The sequence below is a fragment of the Hylobates moloch genome, unplaced genomic scaffold (assembly GCF_009828535.3).
Source record: "Hylobates moloch isolate HMO894 unplaced genomic scaffold, HMol_V3 SCAFFOLD_9, whole genome shotgun sequence".
NCBI lineage: Eukaryota > Metazoa > Chordata > Mammalia > Primates > Hylobatidae > Hylobates > Hylobates moloch.
In genome coordinates, this window is record NW_026652284.1 from 25,696,665 (window position 1) to 25,710,947 (window position 14,283).

General features: G+C 56.7%; 1 protein-coding gene across 7 annotated transcripts in view; it reads right to left on the reverse strand.

Moving 5' to 3' along the window:
* AHDC1 (AT-hook DNA binding motif containing 1) overlaps positions 1–6,813 on the reverse strand; it is a 68,772-nt gene extending 61,959 nt beyond the window's left edge. For 4 of the 7 annotated variants that reach the window (XM_032759463.2, XM_032759462.2, XM_032759465.2 and 1 more), the window contains exons 1-2: positions 6,359–6,557; positions 6,027–6,124 (exon numbers count right to left, since the gene is read on the reverse strand). The gene's annotated coding sequence lies outside the window, so the exon portion shown is untranslated. Of the gene's footprint in view, positions 1–6,026; positions 6,125–6,358; positions 6,558–6,790 lie in introns of those variants that run through there. The other 3 variants (XM_058444012.1, XM_058444013.1, XM_058444011.1) reach the window with 3 other exon arrangements.
* Between the last annotated feature and the right edge of the window lie 7,470 nt (positions 6,814–14,283).

Genomic DNA, 14,283 nt, shown 5'->3' on the forward strand with positions numbered 1-14,283 from the left:
GGGGTGAGTGTGAGGGGTATTTCCCAAGACAGGAGAGGTGCACATCTGCATTTGGTGCAGGGGTCAGGGCTGCAGGCCTCTCAGCAACCCCCTCCCCCTACGAAAAGAGGAGCAGGGAGCAAGGGGCTCTGGGCGGCTTCTCTCTCTTGCTCTTTCTCCCTGACCTCTTTAGCAGCTGGAAACTGAGCCGGGGGTGGAAGGAATGGAGACTTGGCTGGCCTAGGGGTTTGGGGAGGGAAGAGGGAGAAAACACCTTCCAGATTCTCATCAAATCCCTGTTTGTGGTTTGTAGCCTCCAGTCTCTCCTCCCTCCCTCTCCCTCCCTCTCTCGCTCTCTGTCTGGGTTTCCCCCTTTCTTTATCTCTTCCTGTCTCTCAGCCTCCCCATCTCTCTCCTTCTCCATCTCAGTCACCCTGTCTCCTTTCTTTTCTCTAAGTCTCTGTCTTCCATTTTTCTGCCTCCTCCTCTCTCTGCCAGCACCTCTGTCTGTCCGTCTCTCCCTGTCCCAGTCCATCTGTCCGTCTCTCTCCGTCTGTCTGTGTGTGGGTGTCTCTGTCCATCTGTTCCACCACCCATCTGTCTGGCTGTCTGTGTTAGTCCTTCCAAGGGTGCCCACTCGCTCCCCAAGGCACCCTCCCCCAGGTCAGCAAGGCCTCTCCTGGCTCAGGGGGTGGGGAGGGGGTGCAGAGCTGCAGCTTCTGGAAGCTTCAGTAGCAGCTGGGCTGAATTGGGAGTTCGGGGCCAGCCAGCTGCAGAAGCGGCCCCTCCCCTGGGCTCCCAGGCCAAGGACCCCAGAGCAGAAGAGGAGAGAAAACAGGGCCTCATTGCAGTTGGGTTTGTGTGTGTGGTGGAGGGGGCTGGAAGGGGGCTGGAGGGAGGCAGGGCCTCACTTCACTCTCACTTCACCATTGCCCCCGGAGCCAGGCCCTGCAGGACAGGGATCCTCAGTGCCCACCTTCCTCATCCCCTGGCCAATGGAAGAGATGCTGGGATCCAGGAGGGAGGGGCCAGGAGAGGCCAGGCCTTAGGGGAAGGAGGGGTTGGGAGCCAGAGCTTCCTGTCAGCTGGGCTGGAGGGGGGTTCCTTCCCTCCTCCTTTCCAGGCAGTCCCTGGGGACCCCTCCTGCTCTGGTCCCAGTTCTAGGCATGAGGGGTTGTTCTTGCCAACTGCACTGGGGCCATTGCCACCTCCATCTACCCATAGGGACATAGGGGGATCACACCAGTGTCACCCCAACAACAGTGGAGGCTGGTTTTGGCCATGTAGTGACCCTGGCCCTGTCTAGGCACCGGCCATCCTGAGTCTAGCACCTCACACACACATATATACAGTGCATCCCAGTGCTCACCGCCTGCCCACGCCGCCCAACGCCAGCACCCACCGTCATGACATGAACGCAGAGACCAGTACCCTACCTTGCACTGGTGACAGCGCCCCTGTCACAAAGCCAGCAGCTTCAGACAGCATCCCTCAACATTCTTCCTGGCTGCTCTGTCCCTGTCCCTCACTCCCTCTCCAGTAGCTCACAGTCCAAATCCCACAATGGAGGGGAAACTGAGGCCCAAGAGGAAGGGATGGGAGGACACAGTCATCCCTCCTGAGACCCTGGGGTAGGATCATAAATGGGGAAAGAAGAAAGAGATGCTGCAGGGGCAGAATCAGGCTCCTTCCTGACCTACCACGGGCAAAGTCCATATTGGCTACACCCTCCACACAGCCCTACCACAGGGCCAGGGCCCCGGCCAGGGCCAGGGGCTGGCTCCCTCCCTCTGGAGCTCTCCTTGCCCCTGGTTGGGCCCCCTCCCTCTCCTCCCTTCTGAGCAGCCCTCCCTGCCCTCTCCCTCCCAGCTCTGGCTCTCTCATCCTCAGCTCTTGGAAGCCTGACTCACTGTTTCCCCTCCTCTCTCGCCTCCCTCCCTCTCTCTCCCGGCAGCAGCGGCGCCTCCCCCTCCCCTGGGGGGGCTCTGGCCACAAGGGTGCCCGCCTGCTTCTCTCCCCAGGCTCTGGCCCCCTCCACTCCCAGGAGGCCCCCTGCAGCTGTTCCAATTCTCTAACTACAGTGAGGTGGAGTGCAAACAGCCCAGGTCCCAGCCTGGCCTTGCCAAAGGTATCTGTGACCCTAAGCAAGTGGCTCCTCTCCCTAGACTTGGCTTTCTCTTGTCAAACAAGTGGGGGACGTCCAACTGGATGACGCTCCTGGCATCTCTGGGACCCTAATGTTTCCCGCTTTTATAACCTGGGTGTCTTTTGGCACAGAGCACCTGACAACCTGCAGGGTGCAGTATCTGCCACAGGCCACGCCCCCTCCCCCCCCCCGCCCCCAACAGGTCCCAAGAAAAGCTCAGCTCTGTTCCAGGCATTTAGGGAGGGCAGAAGGGAGATGCTACCCTCCTGGGACCAGAAACATTTGTCGAAAACCCTGGAATCCTTCTGTCTCCCCATTCTCCCTCCTCCTGTGAGTCTCCCTCTCTCTCTCTCTCTCTCTCTCTCCCACCTGTCCTTCTCCCTCTTCCCAAACATCTGCTTGTCTCTCCTCCAAAAACAACCCCAGAATCTGATCTTGGGTGACAGGCCCTCAGTGCTGCCTCCTCTCTGGCTCCAGGGAGGGGAGTGGTATATTCCTAGGCCTTCTTGGTCCCTGGCCCCCACCTCCAGGGGCTGTCATCCCAGCTCTTCTTGCTTGTTTTCTCTTTCACTCTCATCACTGGCTTTGGTCTCCATCTTTCTCTCTCTTCACCATGCATGTGGCTGTGGGTCTCTCTCCTCCCCACGCCCCCGCCCCCCTCCCTGGGGGGGGTCCCATCTGCAGGCATTAGCAACAATGTTACCCTTGCTTCCTCCCATAGTCCCCAGCTCCACTCCATCCTGGCTTCCGCCTCCCCACTCTGTCCCAAGAGACCCAGGGGACCCAGAGACAGAGCTGGGCTCCATCCCATAATAGTGAGTCTGCTTGACCTCACAAAGCCAGACCAGAAGGGCCTGGGCATCTGGTACACAGGCATGGCACCCCCTGGTCTTGGGTGGCTGGCATGAGACACAGAGCTCTGTGTTCTACAAACCAAAAAAAAAAATAAAATAATTAAAAAATTGAAGTTGACCTGGGGGTGGGACAGAAGAGGGGAAGGGGGAAATGAGGGAGATCAGGTTTGCCTGGAGGAAGCCCCTGTCCAATGGGGAACAGAAGCATAGAGGTGGGAGTGGTTCAAAGTCAGTGCTTCAGGCTGATTGGAGAACAACAATGTCCCTCTGGGGCTCTGCCAGTCCAGAACAGCTCCCCCTACCCAAATGTCTTCTGCCAGGGGCAGTCTGCCCCTCAAGCCTCCAGCACAACCACAGCAATCAGGTGGAGACCCCATCCTTTAATCTTCTTTTGAATCCGAGTCCAACTTCCCTACTGTCCACCTCCACTTAGCTCAGTAGGGGGTTCCAGAAGCCTCCCAGCCCAGATCTAAGCCCGTGCAGTGGTGGTAACAAAGTCCCCCAGCTCCCAAACCCCTTCCCCAAAGGCCCCATCAAGGGCTGGGGAGCAAGGCAGAATAACCCCAGAACCCTCACGCATTGAAACTGAGAAGCTATGCTGTCCATTCACAGCGCCTGAGGGTGGTAGGGGCTCCCTGCCCCCACGACCCTGTTCCAGACCCCCCAGCCCAGCAACAATAATAAACAGCAAGCTCTTTTTCTTTATGACACCAAATTTCTCCAAGCCCAACAGCTCCTTCCATCACTACCTCAGCCATAGATCACATTAAAAACTCACAGAGGGCAACTTAAACACATCACATTTGTTTCTCTCTATATTATTTCAAAAGTAACGGCATTAAAAATGGATTTTACTACAGAAAATAAATATCGGCACGTGGGCTGGGAGCCCAGGCGGAGGAGAGCGCCCACCAGGGGAACGTCCCTGAGGGCTTGGGCACAGTTAGGCACTGACCAGACGAGAAAGGCCAGACTACACCTTGGGCTGTGGGGGATTCTTGGGGAGGGGGCAATGCCTGCCCACCTGGGCATCTGCCCCAAAGCCGGACGAAGAAGGACAAGTCACTGGTTTGGGCTGGTGGCCACTGGTCCCCCAAAGCTTATGCCCTCACTGGTCTTTGCAACCCCTTAAGAGTAGGCACTCTGGGGCCAGAAGTTCACCAGTCTCTGGGGATTACTCCAACTATTGACACAGCAGGAGAAAAAAATGAATTCAACTTACTATCCAGTTTGATTTTCCATTACTATAAAAATAAATATACATCTGCTCAAAGGAGGGAGATGGCAAGCAGCATGCACATGCCACCTGGGGGGTCCCCCCACAACCCAGCCTGCCTGCCCCCCCGCCCCAGGTTGGGGGACAGCCTGGTAATCTTTCACTTACAGCCCCAGCTCACACAGCCACACACACCGGGCCACACGGAACAGGAACAAGCCAACAATAGAAACACCCCAAATGCCCCTGGCAGGACTCTGCCCAGGCCCGGGCACATGCCCCCGCCCAGCCGGCGGCGACAGCAGCAGCGGACAAAATGTGGCCACCCTGACCCGGAGGCAAAGCTTGTCCTCACACCCTGAGCTCTGCCCAGGGAGCTGGGGCCAAGTCCCGCCTGACACCAACTGGTCCGGCGGGAAACGCCTGCCCAGCCAGACAGGCACAGGCCCCCCAAGGGTCCCTCCTTGTGCTCAGGGACCAGGCTGTGCAGTCCGGCCCTGCCTCCCAGGGTGACGCCTGGGCCCAAATTCAGCTGGCCCTGCCAGTCAGGCACTGGTGCAGAACCTAGGGCACCAGGCTCAGCCCCTCCCAGCCCAGCCCCAGGGCCCCCAAGCTGGGAGGGAGGGGAGACTCCCCACCCCTCCACATCTGGCCCTGGCCCCCAGGGTCTGCGGTAGAGAATTCCCGCCCCCGCTTCTCTCTCTCCCTCCTCCCGCTCTGTGCCCGCTGCCCGCCTCAGGGACAGCCCCAGCTCCCGCCTCCGGCCAGCAAGGCCCACATCCTTCCTCCCTCAGCTGGCCCCTTCGCCTGGCAGGAGGCTGGGGGGTCAGGCTGCTGGGGAACCCCCCCAAGCTCCCATCAGTCCTCATCCCCAGCCCCCAAACTCTGGGTTGCTGTCCCTTTTCCTGTAGAACAGGAAACAAGGTTATTTCCTAGACTCGGAGCCAGCCCCCTGCCCCTTTGGCTCTGCCCGGGGACCCAGACCCAGCAGGGGAATGCTCCCTCAACCAGCGAGCAGAGATTCAGCAATTCACCCCAGCTCCCTGCCTAGGGGGCTGACAGCTGTCACTCAGCACCCCACCCCCTGGGGAAGAGGGGGCCGATTCAATCAGAGCCCCAGAGGAAACGCATTGATAGGCGATTATTTATTTATTTATGCAAAAGTGAGCCGACTTTGTTCGCCAGGTAACCGGGCACTCGGCCCAACCCCTCCAGCCCTAGCCGCCCCCAAATCCCTCCTCCGCCCCACACCCCCTCCGGGTCATTAGGTCCCCGCCCCTCAACTCCCCGAGAGCCAGTGGATCCTAGGGATTTGGGGGTTGGAGGGGAGGGGCTCCTCCCTCCGCAGTCTCCCCTTTTCCCAGCGCCGATCCTAAAATCCAGCCTTGTTCTCCGCTCCCACGGTCCCCCCTTCATTCCCCCCCCCCCCACATTCTCAGCAAGCTGGAGAGCAAATTGCAGTTTTAAATCCAAAGACGGAGGGAGGGGGAAGGAGGAGGGGGCGCGCGGCAGCGCTGGGCGCGCACCTCGCCCCCGAGCCGGGGGAGCCGCGGGGCGGCCAGGAAACCCGAGAACCCCCCCTCCCCGCCCCCCCTCCCCGTCCACCTCCCCCTCCCCCTTCCCGGCGCTGCCTGCCAGGCTTCGAGCCGAGCCCAGCCGAGCCGCGGGCCCCGGTGGAAACAAAGACCGATCGCACCGCGGGCACCGCAGCCACCGGGTCCAGCGGACCGGACCGGGGGACGCGGGCCCCCCCGCCCCGTGCGTTGCACAAAAGAGCCCGGCCGGCCGGTCCCCAGCGGGGGTCTGGGGCTGGGGAGGAGGCGCCACTCACCGGAGTGCTGGGCTGCCGGCTCCGTGGGTCCGAGCCAGGCGAGGGGTTTGGGGGGACGTCTGTCTTCCGGCGGTGGCAGCGACGCGGGCGCCCGGCTGCTGAGGAGAGGAGTCGTGGAGGAGCCCTGAGCCGCCCGCCGTCGCTGACAGCATGGCTCGCGCCTCGGCTCACATTCTCCGCCGCTAACTCCGCTGGACACGGCCCCCCGCTCCCGCGGCGCCCCCCCACCTCGATCACTCCTTCGCTCTCTCTCTGCGCCCCCCTCGCCCTCCCGCCGCGCACACACTCTCCCAGCCCTGGACACCCCCGCCCCCACCCCCCCAATTGCAAACCTGGGAGGGAACGCGCCCCGCGTAGTCCTCCTGCTCCTCCTCCTCCGCCCTCCTCCCTCCCGCTCTCTCTGGCTGTCTGTCTGTCTCTCAGACTGTCTCTATTTCTCGCTCTCTCTGCCTTTCTCTGCTCTCCAAGCTGGGTGGGAAAAGGAAATGAGGACAGAAAGCAGACGCTGGCTTTGGGTGGTGGTAGCTGGATTCCCTCTCTCCCTCCCTCCCCCTCCTCCCCTCCCTCCTCCTGCCTTCTGCTCTCTCCGCTGCGAGCGGGGCTGAGCGCAGCCTGGCGGGTGGCTCGCTCTGCCCGCCCGCCCGCCTGTCTGTCTGTCTGGTCCGCCTCGCTCGCTCCCTCCCTCCGTCTCTCGCCCTCGCCCTGCCTGCCTGCCTCTCTCCGTCTCTGCCGCCGCCGCCGCTGCCTCTGCGAGCTCGCCTTACCTTCGCCGCTCACCATCCGGAACCCCAGGGGGGAGCGCGCGCGCGGCACGCCGGGACTTGTAGTCCCCGCCCCGGCCGCTCCGCGCGCGGGGAGGGCGGGGCCGCGCAGGCTGCTCCGACGGCGCGGCCGGGAGCCCCGGGGACCCCGCGCCTGGGGCGCGTCTGGCTAGGGTGCGTCCTCGTCTACCAACGGGCGAAGATCCTCCCCAAGGGTTAAGAAGGGTCCCCGTGTTCCTTGTCTCCACCGGGGGGCTCTGGATCGAGCGGAGGTTGCGGGTGGGAGTGAAGGGGCGGGGTCTGAGAGTGGAATGGGAGTGGAATAGGGAACCAGGGGATTAGCCAAAGGGGCTGCGACTTTCTGGGGCGTCCCAATTAAATGGGAGGGGGAGAGGACAGAGGAGAGGACCGGCTCTCTCAATCTGGGGACGTTATCCTGTTCTGAAAAGGTTTCTTATTGAGTAAAGCGCAAGTATTTATGGCGGGAGGGCTGCTGGGGCGGGGGAGCGGGGGAGACCCAGCCAGCGCTGCCTCCTCACTCAGTGACCCCTGCTCTCAAACTCCGAGCTCTGGGTTTCGCCCTTGCAACTCCCAGCTTTCCTATATGTCCAAGGGCGGCGAGGGCTCAAAAGTCCTGGATAATCCACAGACGGAACACACACACCCTTTTCCGAATTCTGCTGAGCATTTGCGTTGTGTCAGGAAGCAGGATTCAGATTGAACGGTGCTGACCTCCTGCCGCGGCCGGGGGCTGGGCTCAGCACTTTCACCTACGTCCTCTTCAGGTCACTTCTGTTCTCCAGCCCCTGGCACCTGGGCCCCCTGCCTAGCCTATCCCACAGATGGGAATGTGCGCTGCTTGAGGGCCTTGTTACCGCCCCCGGGGATGGCTGAACTGCTGTAAAATAGGGCTGTTATTTCCATTTTAGAGATGGGGGCACTGAGGTCCAGGTTCTCCGGTTAGCAAGTGGCTGAGCCCAGCTGGGTTTGAACCAGGGTCTGACTAAACCCCACAAGCTTAACCCCTGGACTATCACAAGGAGTTGTGACTCCCTCCATTTCTGTAACTGACCTTCTCTCCCTGTGTCTGTGTGTCCTTTCTTGGCACTTCAACAAATGTTAACTGAGGTATGCAGGGCTTGCAGGGGACACGGAGATGAATAATGCATAGTGGTTGTCGTCGTGTCCTGTGTCCTGGGTGTCTACCAACGCCGGCCCTGACTGGCCCTGCGGCGGTCCCATCTCATTGGACCACCTCATCTGTGTGTCTGACGTTCCACACCCTGCGTCTGCTGGCCTTGTCTATCTTGCTCCAGGTCTGAAGTTCCTAGAGCAGTGCCTTTGTCTCTGGCCTACCTGTTTCTGGCTCTTCCTTTGGCCTTGCAGGGTGATGGCCAGTGTGCGACAAAGGCAGCTGGTGACATTTTGCCAACTGCAACTCCCTGGTCACTATCTTCCCCACACCTTCACTCCTTTCAAGCTCCTTCTCTATGGCAGTCCAGTACCCTCAGAGGACAAAAGAGGGGATCTGGGGAGCACTGTCTATTGGCCCTTGGCAGAGGGTGTGTGCAGCCATAATAGGAGAGGTCTAGGGCTCTAAACGGGACGCTACTGATTTGGCATCATGGGACTGCCGTGACTGGCTGGAGAGAGGCCCTCATCTTGGGGCAGCTTCTCCTTGCAGACAAGTTAGGACTTGGGTTCAAAGATGTATTCATTGAATGGGAAATATAAGGTCAGATGCTCATAAAAGTAGTAGCTAAAGTTATTAGAGATTCTGCAGCTCCAAAGCCTGGGCCTGAAGTGATCGCAAATAGATGAGGCTTTGGCACCTTGCCCTAGCTGGCCCGCTATAGGACAGACAGACTTTGGCGTTGGGGAGGGTGAAAGAGACCCAGGTTCCTCCTCCTTTCTCTCCCTTCCCCCATTACCCATTAGATTCTACCTGTAGTCATGAAGACTCTACTCAGTTTGAATCAAGTTTTAGGAGGGAGTTGGGTGGGATAATATAGGGTGATTTCTGGGGAGTGGAGAGCCCCATTAGGTTGAGATGAAGGGGAGTTTGGGGAAAGCATGGGAGGGGGAGGTTAAGTAATGAGATGCAGAGGGCGAGATTAGTAGGGCCCATGGCTCTATGAGTTAGAGGGAAATAGAAGTTAGGTAGAGAGCCTCCCACCCCAGCCTACTTCAGCGGCCCCCTTCCCCTGTGAGGGTGAATTCCATTAGCCCTTAAAGTGTTGACCATCACTGGAAACCAAGCATTGCAGAGTCTCCCTGTTATTTGGGGGCTGATCTTTTTCGTAGAGCCTCTCCAAATTGTGTTGAGTTGGGGGAGTGTCTCCCCAAACTCAAGCTGTCTTCCCGTGGGCTGCTGCTGCCACCTAGTGTCTAATCTTCATTTCTGCTTCAGCAGTTGTCAGCGAGCAGGAGGGAAAAGAGGCTTGAGGCAGAGGACACAGGTTCTGGAAGAGCCTGCATCATCCTTCTCTGCGCTCAGCTGCCTCCAGCCGCTTTTGTTTCAGTGTAAGCAGAAGGTGGTGTAGCTAGACCCTGGAAAATAAAGATGAGAGTCTGGAATGGGGCCTTGGGTTTGAGAGGCCATGTGGAGTAGGAGCCAGACAGGCCTGGTCCTGATCTTGATTTTACTTGTGTGTCCTCAATCTGTGTGAGTCTCAGTTTTCCCATGTGTAAAATAGAAGCAGAGCTGTTGAGAAGATGAACTGAGCACATAGATGTAAAAGCACTGTGAAAAGTGGCAAGGGCATGGTGAGAGAGATGATGAGTCACACTAATAATGACAATAACTGACAGGTCCCAGCAGCCTGGAGCCAGTCCCCTGGACCTCATGGAAAGGGCAGGATGAAGGGAGTCTTGGGTAGGGACTAGCGCGGCCCTCCGTGAATATGGAAGTTCTGGGGCTGGCCCTACTCCTGGGGCTGCCTCAGGAGAGGTGTGGGCTGCTAGAGGGTGGTTCAGCCCAGTATGCAGAAGGGGAGACTGAGGCTTAGAGAGGTTGCGGGCCTATCCTAAGCTATTGAGCTGCAGATCCAGGAACAAGAGGCCTATTGGACTGGAGCCATTATGGCCCTGGTTTTCCCCTTCTTTGGATGGGAACAGCTCAAAGCTGGAGCCCAAGAGACCAAGCAAGCAGGAGGCCTCCCTCATTGTGGTACAGTGGGGACTAAGGCCCCCAGGCCCTGGTAGCCCTCCTCCTGGGCCAGCCCCTTTCCCCTCCCCCGTGCAAGTCCTCCCACATTCCTCTAGGCCACAGGAAACCCCAGCTGCAGCCCAGACTTCAAACAGCTCCTCCCTCTGGGGCAGGGGGTGTGGGAGGAGAGGCCAGAGGCCAGAGGGCAAAGGTCAGCTTTGTTCCTGCCGTAGGTGGTGAGGGACCTGGGGGAGACAGAGGGGGAGCAGGGTCGGGCCCTTGACAGCCACACTGAGTGTGTGTGAATTCCTGTGGCCATCAGGGTTGTGTGGTTCCCGCTGTGCGCCTGTGTCTGGGGGGTAACTGTGTGTCCTCGGTTTGCTTGCGCTTGCGGGCCTGACTTCTGTGTCTGAGTGTGAAGCAGTCCATGTTTGTCTGTGGGCGCTCAGCCTGGGATCCCACTGACATGTCTGTAGGTGCCATTACTTGTATCGCTATGTCTGGTTCATAGGCGCGGTCAAAGCTATGTGTCCTTCTATGAGTGTGACCTGGTATGGTTCTTTGTGTCCAAGAGGGGTGTCCCTTTCCTGCCTCTTCCCCTCCTATCTTTCCTCTCCGTTGTCACCAAAGGGTTCCTTCTGAAAAGTGAATCTGGCTAGGCGCAGTGGCTCATGCCTGTAATCCCAGCAGTTTGGGAGGCTGAGGCGGGCGGATCACTTGAGGTCAGGAGTTCGAGACAACCCTGGCCAATATGGCAAAACCCCGTGTCTACTAAAAATACAAAAATAAGCCAGGCGTGGTGGCTCCCGCCTGTAGTCCCAGCTACTTGGGAGGCTGAGGCAGGAGAATCACTTGAACCTGGGAGGCGGAGGTTGCAGTGAGCCGAGATGGCACCACTGTACTCCAGCCTGGGCAACAGTGAGACTCCGTCTAAAAAAAAAAAAAAAAGTGAATCTGACCTGCTCAAAACCCTTCAGTGGCTCCCCATTGTCCAAGGCTTAGGATCCCAGCTCGAGTGCGTGGCAGACAAGACCCATGCCTGCCTTTGCCATCTTCATCTTTAGCCACTAACCCCTCTGAAATTTCACATTCCTAGCACACCTACCTAATTGTAACTCCCTGAGCAGTCTCATCTCTTGCCTTTGAGCTCACTTAATTCTGTCCAGTCTGGAATGTCCCTCTGTTGCTTCTTTCTTTACCAAGCAAACTCTTACTCTTGTTTCTGATGAATCAACACCTCCTCTGAGAAGCCTCCCAGACTTCCCCCTGCCCAGTTGAGTTCGGACTCTCCCCTGTTCTCCCACATAGCTTTATTGTCATTTTCTGCCCGCATCTGTCCCTTTAGCACCCATCACCATTAAACTGTGACCTCTTTGAGAGCAGGAACTGTGTCGTATCTCCTGACCTGTGGCGGGAAGTTTCTGAAGAGACCTGGTTCGCCCATCCCAGGGGAAAGTTTCTTGCAGTTTTGGATGTAGTACTCAGAGTCACCACTAGAGAGAGTGTGAACATCACTGCAGGACCATTCAGGCTGTGTGTGTGTGTGTGTGTGTCTTCAATACTGTGTGTGTGTGTCTTCAATAGTGTGTGTGTGTCTTCGATAGTGTGTGTGTGTCTTCGATACTGTGTGTCTTCGATACTGTGTGTGTGTGTCTTCGATACTGTGTGTGTGTATGTATGTGTGTGTGTGTCTTCGATAGTGTGTGTGTGTGTCTTCGATACTGTGTGTGTGTGTCGATAGTGTGTGTGTGTGTCTTCGATACTGTGTGTGTGTGTGTGTGTGTGTGTGTGTGTCTTCGATACTGTACCTGGGAGACAACTACCGGAGTGGAGAGAGGATCCACTCAGCTCAGTCCCGGAGCAGTGGGATTCAGACTAGACTCCATTCCCAACAATGAGTTCTGGGTCCCCCAGATTTCTTCCGTCTTTTCCCCACAACTCAGAGCCCATACCCCTTGGTTTTCCCCCTCCTACTTCTTGCCTCTGATTCTCCATCCCTCGTCTTCCATGCCTCATCTGCACCCTCAGCCCTCCCATGCCTAATTATTGGCACTTGCCTGGCCGGAGTGGGCCTTACTCTACCATACCTCTGGGCCTTTGCACATGCTGTTCCCTCTGCTGGAGATGACCTCACCCTCTGGCTGCTTCATCAGGCAGACTTTTATTTCACAGACTCCAAGAAATCCCCCAGACTTGGCTCCCAGACTGACCTTGCCCCTAAGCGTTGTCATTGTTTACTGTTCTGCCTCCTAGACAGGACCAGCCTACAGGAGACATCAGTAGATGTGTGTGAAATTAATAAATGACTTAGTTCTTTTACGAGTACAATCCTCAGCATGTGGGGAGCTACCCCTGAGCCCTGTGTGCACCAGGCCCTTCCTGGACCTGACTCTGGGTCAATATGACACTTTTCCATGCTGCTCCTTCAAATAAAGAAATGTGACCCGGGGAACACATGAGATTTTGAGTTCAAATCCTGGCTCTACCATCCACCTGTATGACCTTGAGCCAGTGTTGTAGCCTCTCAGAGTCTTGTTTCCTCTTTTGTAAAATGGGGATAATCACACATCTGCGCTGCCTTGTGGTGAAGATCAAATTAGACGACGCATGTGAAATACCCAGCATTAGTCAATTAGGTGTCCTCCTCCCCCACCATGAACTTGGAAATAAAATTGCCCTCTGAGTCTTAAACCAGTAAAATCCACGCGTCACGGAGGAGAAGAGCCAGGTGGGGGAGTGAATGAGGCGAGAGATGGTTTTGTAAACGACTGAAGAGTTTTGTGAACGGTGCAAACCGCAATCAAGGTGACCCGCCTGTAATCTCAGGGAGGCAGGGCGAGGATGTGATTGAAATTGAGAAAGCAGAAGCCTAATCAATTGCATTGTGCTCTATCTGAAGGGAACAGAAGGCTGCACAGAAAACGGGGTGCAAGGGAGAATTCATCTAGCTGTTTCAGAGGCAGAGACAAGGAAGGCACCAGTAGACACAGGGATTCCAGGCTCAGGAGGCTCTGGTCTCTACTGAGGAGCAGCGAGGGGCCTGGTGAACTCCAGGTGGTTCACTGCCCTACTGGGCTTTCGTTGAAACCAAACGGGCATCCCGGTACCAGACAGACCCCTGTAGGGCAGACAAGAATATTCTGGTCCCAGGAAAAGGCTATGGAGACTGAGAGCACTGATTTTGGAGTCGGAAGACTTGGTGTAAGCCCCTGCTCTGCCACTTCTGTCCTGCCGATTCACTTCACTGTGCCTCAGTTTCCTCATTAGCAACATGAAGATACAACAAACTCCTCCTCATAGGGATCTGCGAGGATAAAATTGCAGCATGCATGCACTTAGCAGGATGTCTGGCACAGAGTCAACAATTTGCAAATGGTAGTGACAAAGACAGCTAACATGTATTGATCATTTGATTACTATTTCACAGATGAGGAAACTGAGGCTTGGGGAGGTGAAAAACTTGCACTAAACCACACAGCTAGTGAGTGGTGGAGGCAGGATTCACACCAGGCACTGCAGCTCCAGAGCTGTGCTCTTCTCTGCTTATTTCATGGCAGGTAGAATCACTGGCCTCTGGCTTATACATCAGGCTCTTGTGAGTTTGGTCAGCCAGAAACTGTGGCCCTTGGGAAGCCTTGGCCCCTGAGACTTTTCTCAGGGCTCCCACCCCTATGACAACCCCTCTGAGCAGCCATTTGGCTTCTCTCCATCTTATTGCTCTCATTCAGCAACCCCCAGCACAGGGCAGGACACAGGGAATTCTCAATCTGCATTGATTGCCTTAGCTTTCTTTCCTTTAGGTCACCCAGCGTCGGAGGATTTCCAGGGAATCTTTCTACCAATAACTAGAGGAGGAAGGATCATACACACACACACACACACACACACACACACACTCCACAGAGGCTCTCTTCCCAAAGCCTAGAGGCAATGAAGTCCAGTGAAAAGACCATGAGCTTTGGTGTAAGATCTAGGTTCAAGTCCTAGCTCTGTCACATACACTGCATGCCCTTGGTATATCATGTAAGCCCTGAGCCTCAGTTTTCTCACCTACAAATGGGGCTAATCACAGAACCAGGCTCAGGACTGGATTAAATTGAAAAGATGGCTGTAAATACATCTGGCATTCAGAAGACACTTAATAAGTGAGTTATTATTATTACAATTTTCCTCCTCTGCTTGACTATGAACTCCTTCTCCAGGGCAGGGACAGGTCTTATTCATGTTTGTGTTCCCAGGGTCCTCCTTAGCAAAGAGTCAATGCTTTGCAGAGTCACTTCTCAGTAATGATTTGCCAATTGCTGCAGTGATTCCCAGCTCCCAGATGCCTTCTCTGTCCATTCCCTTA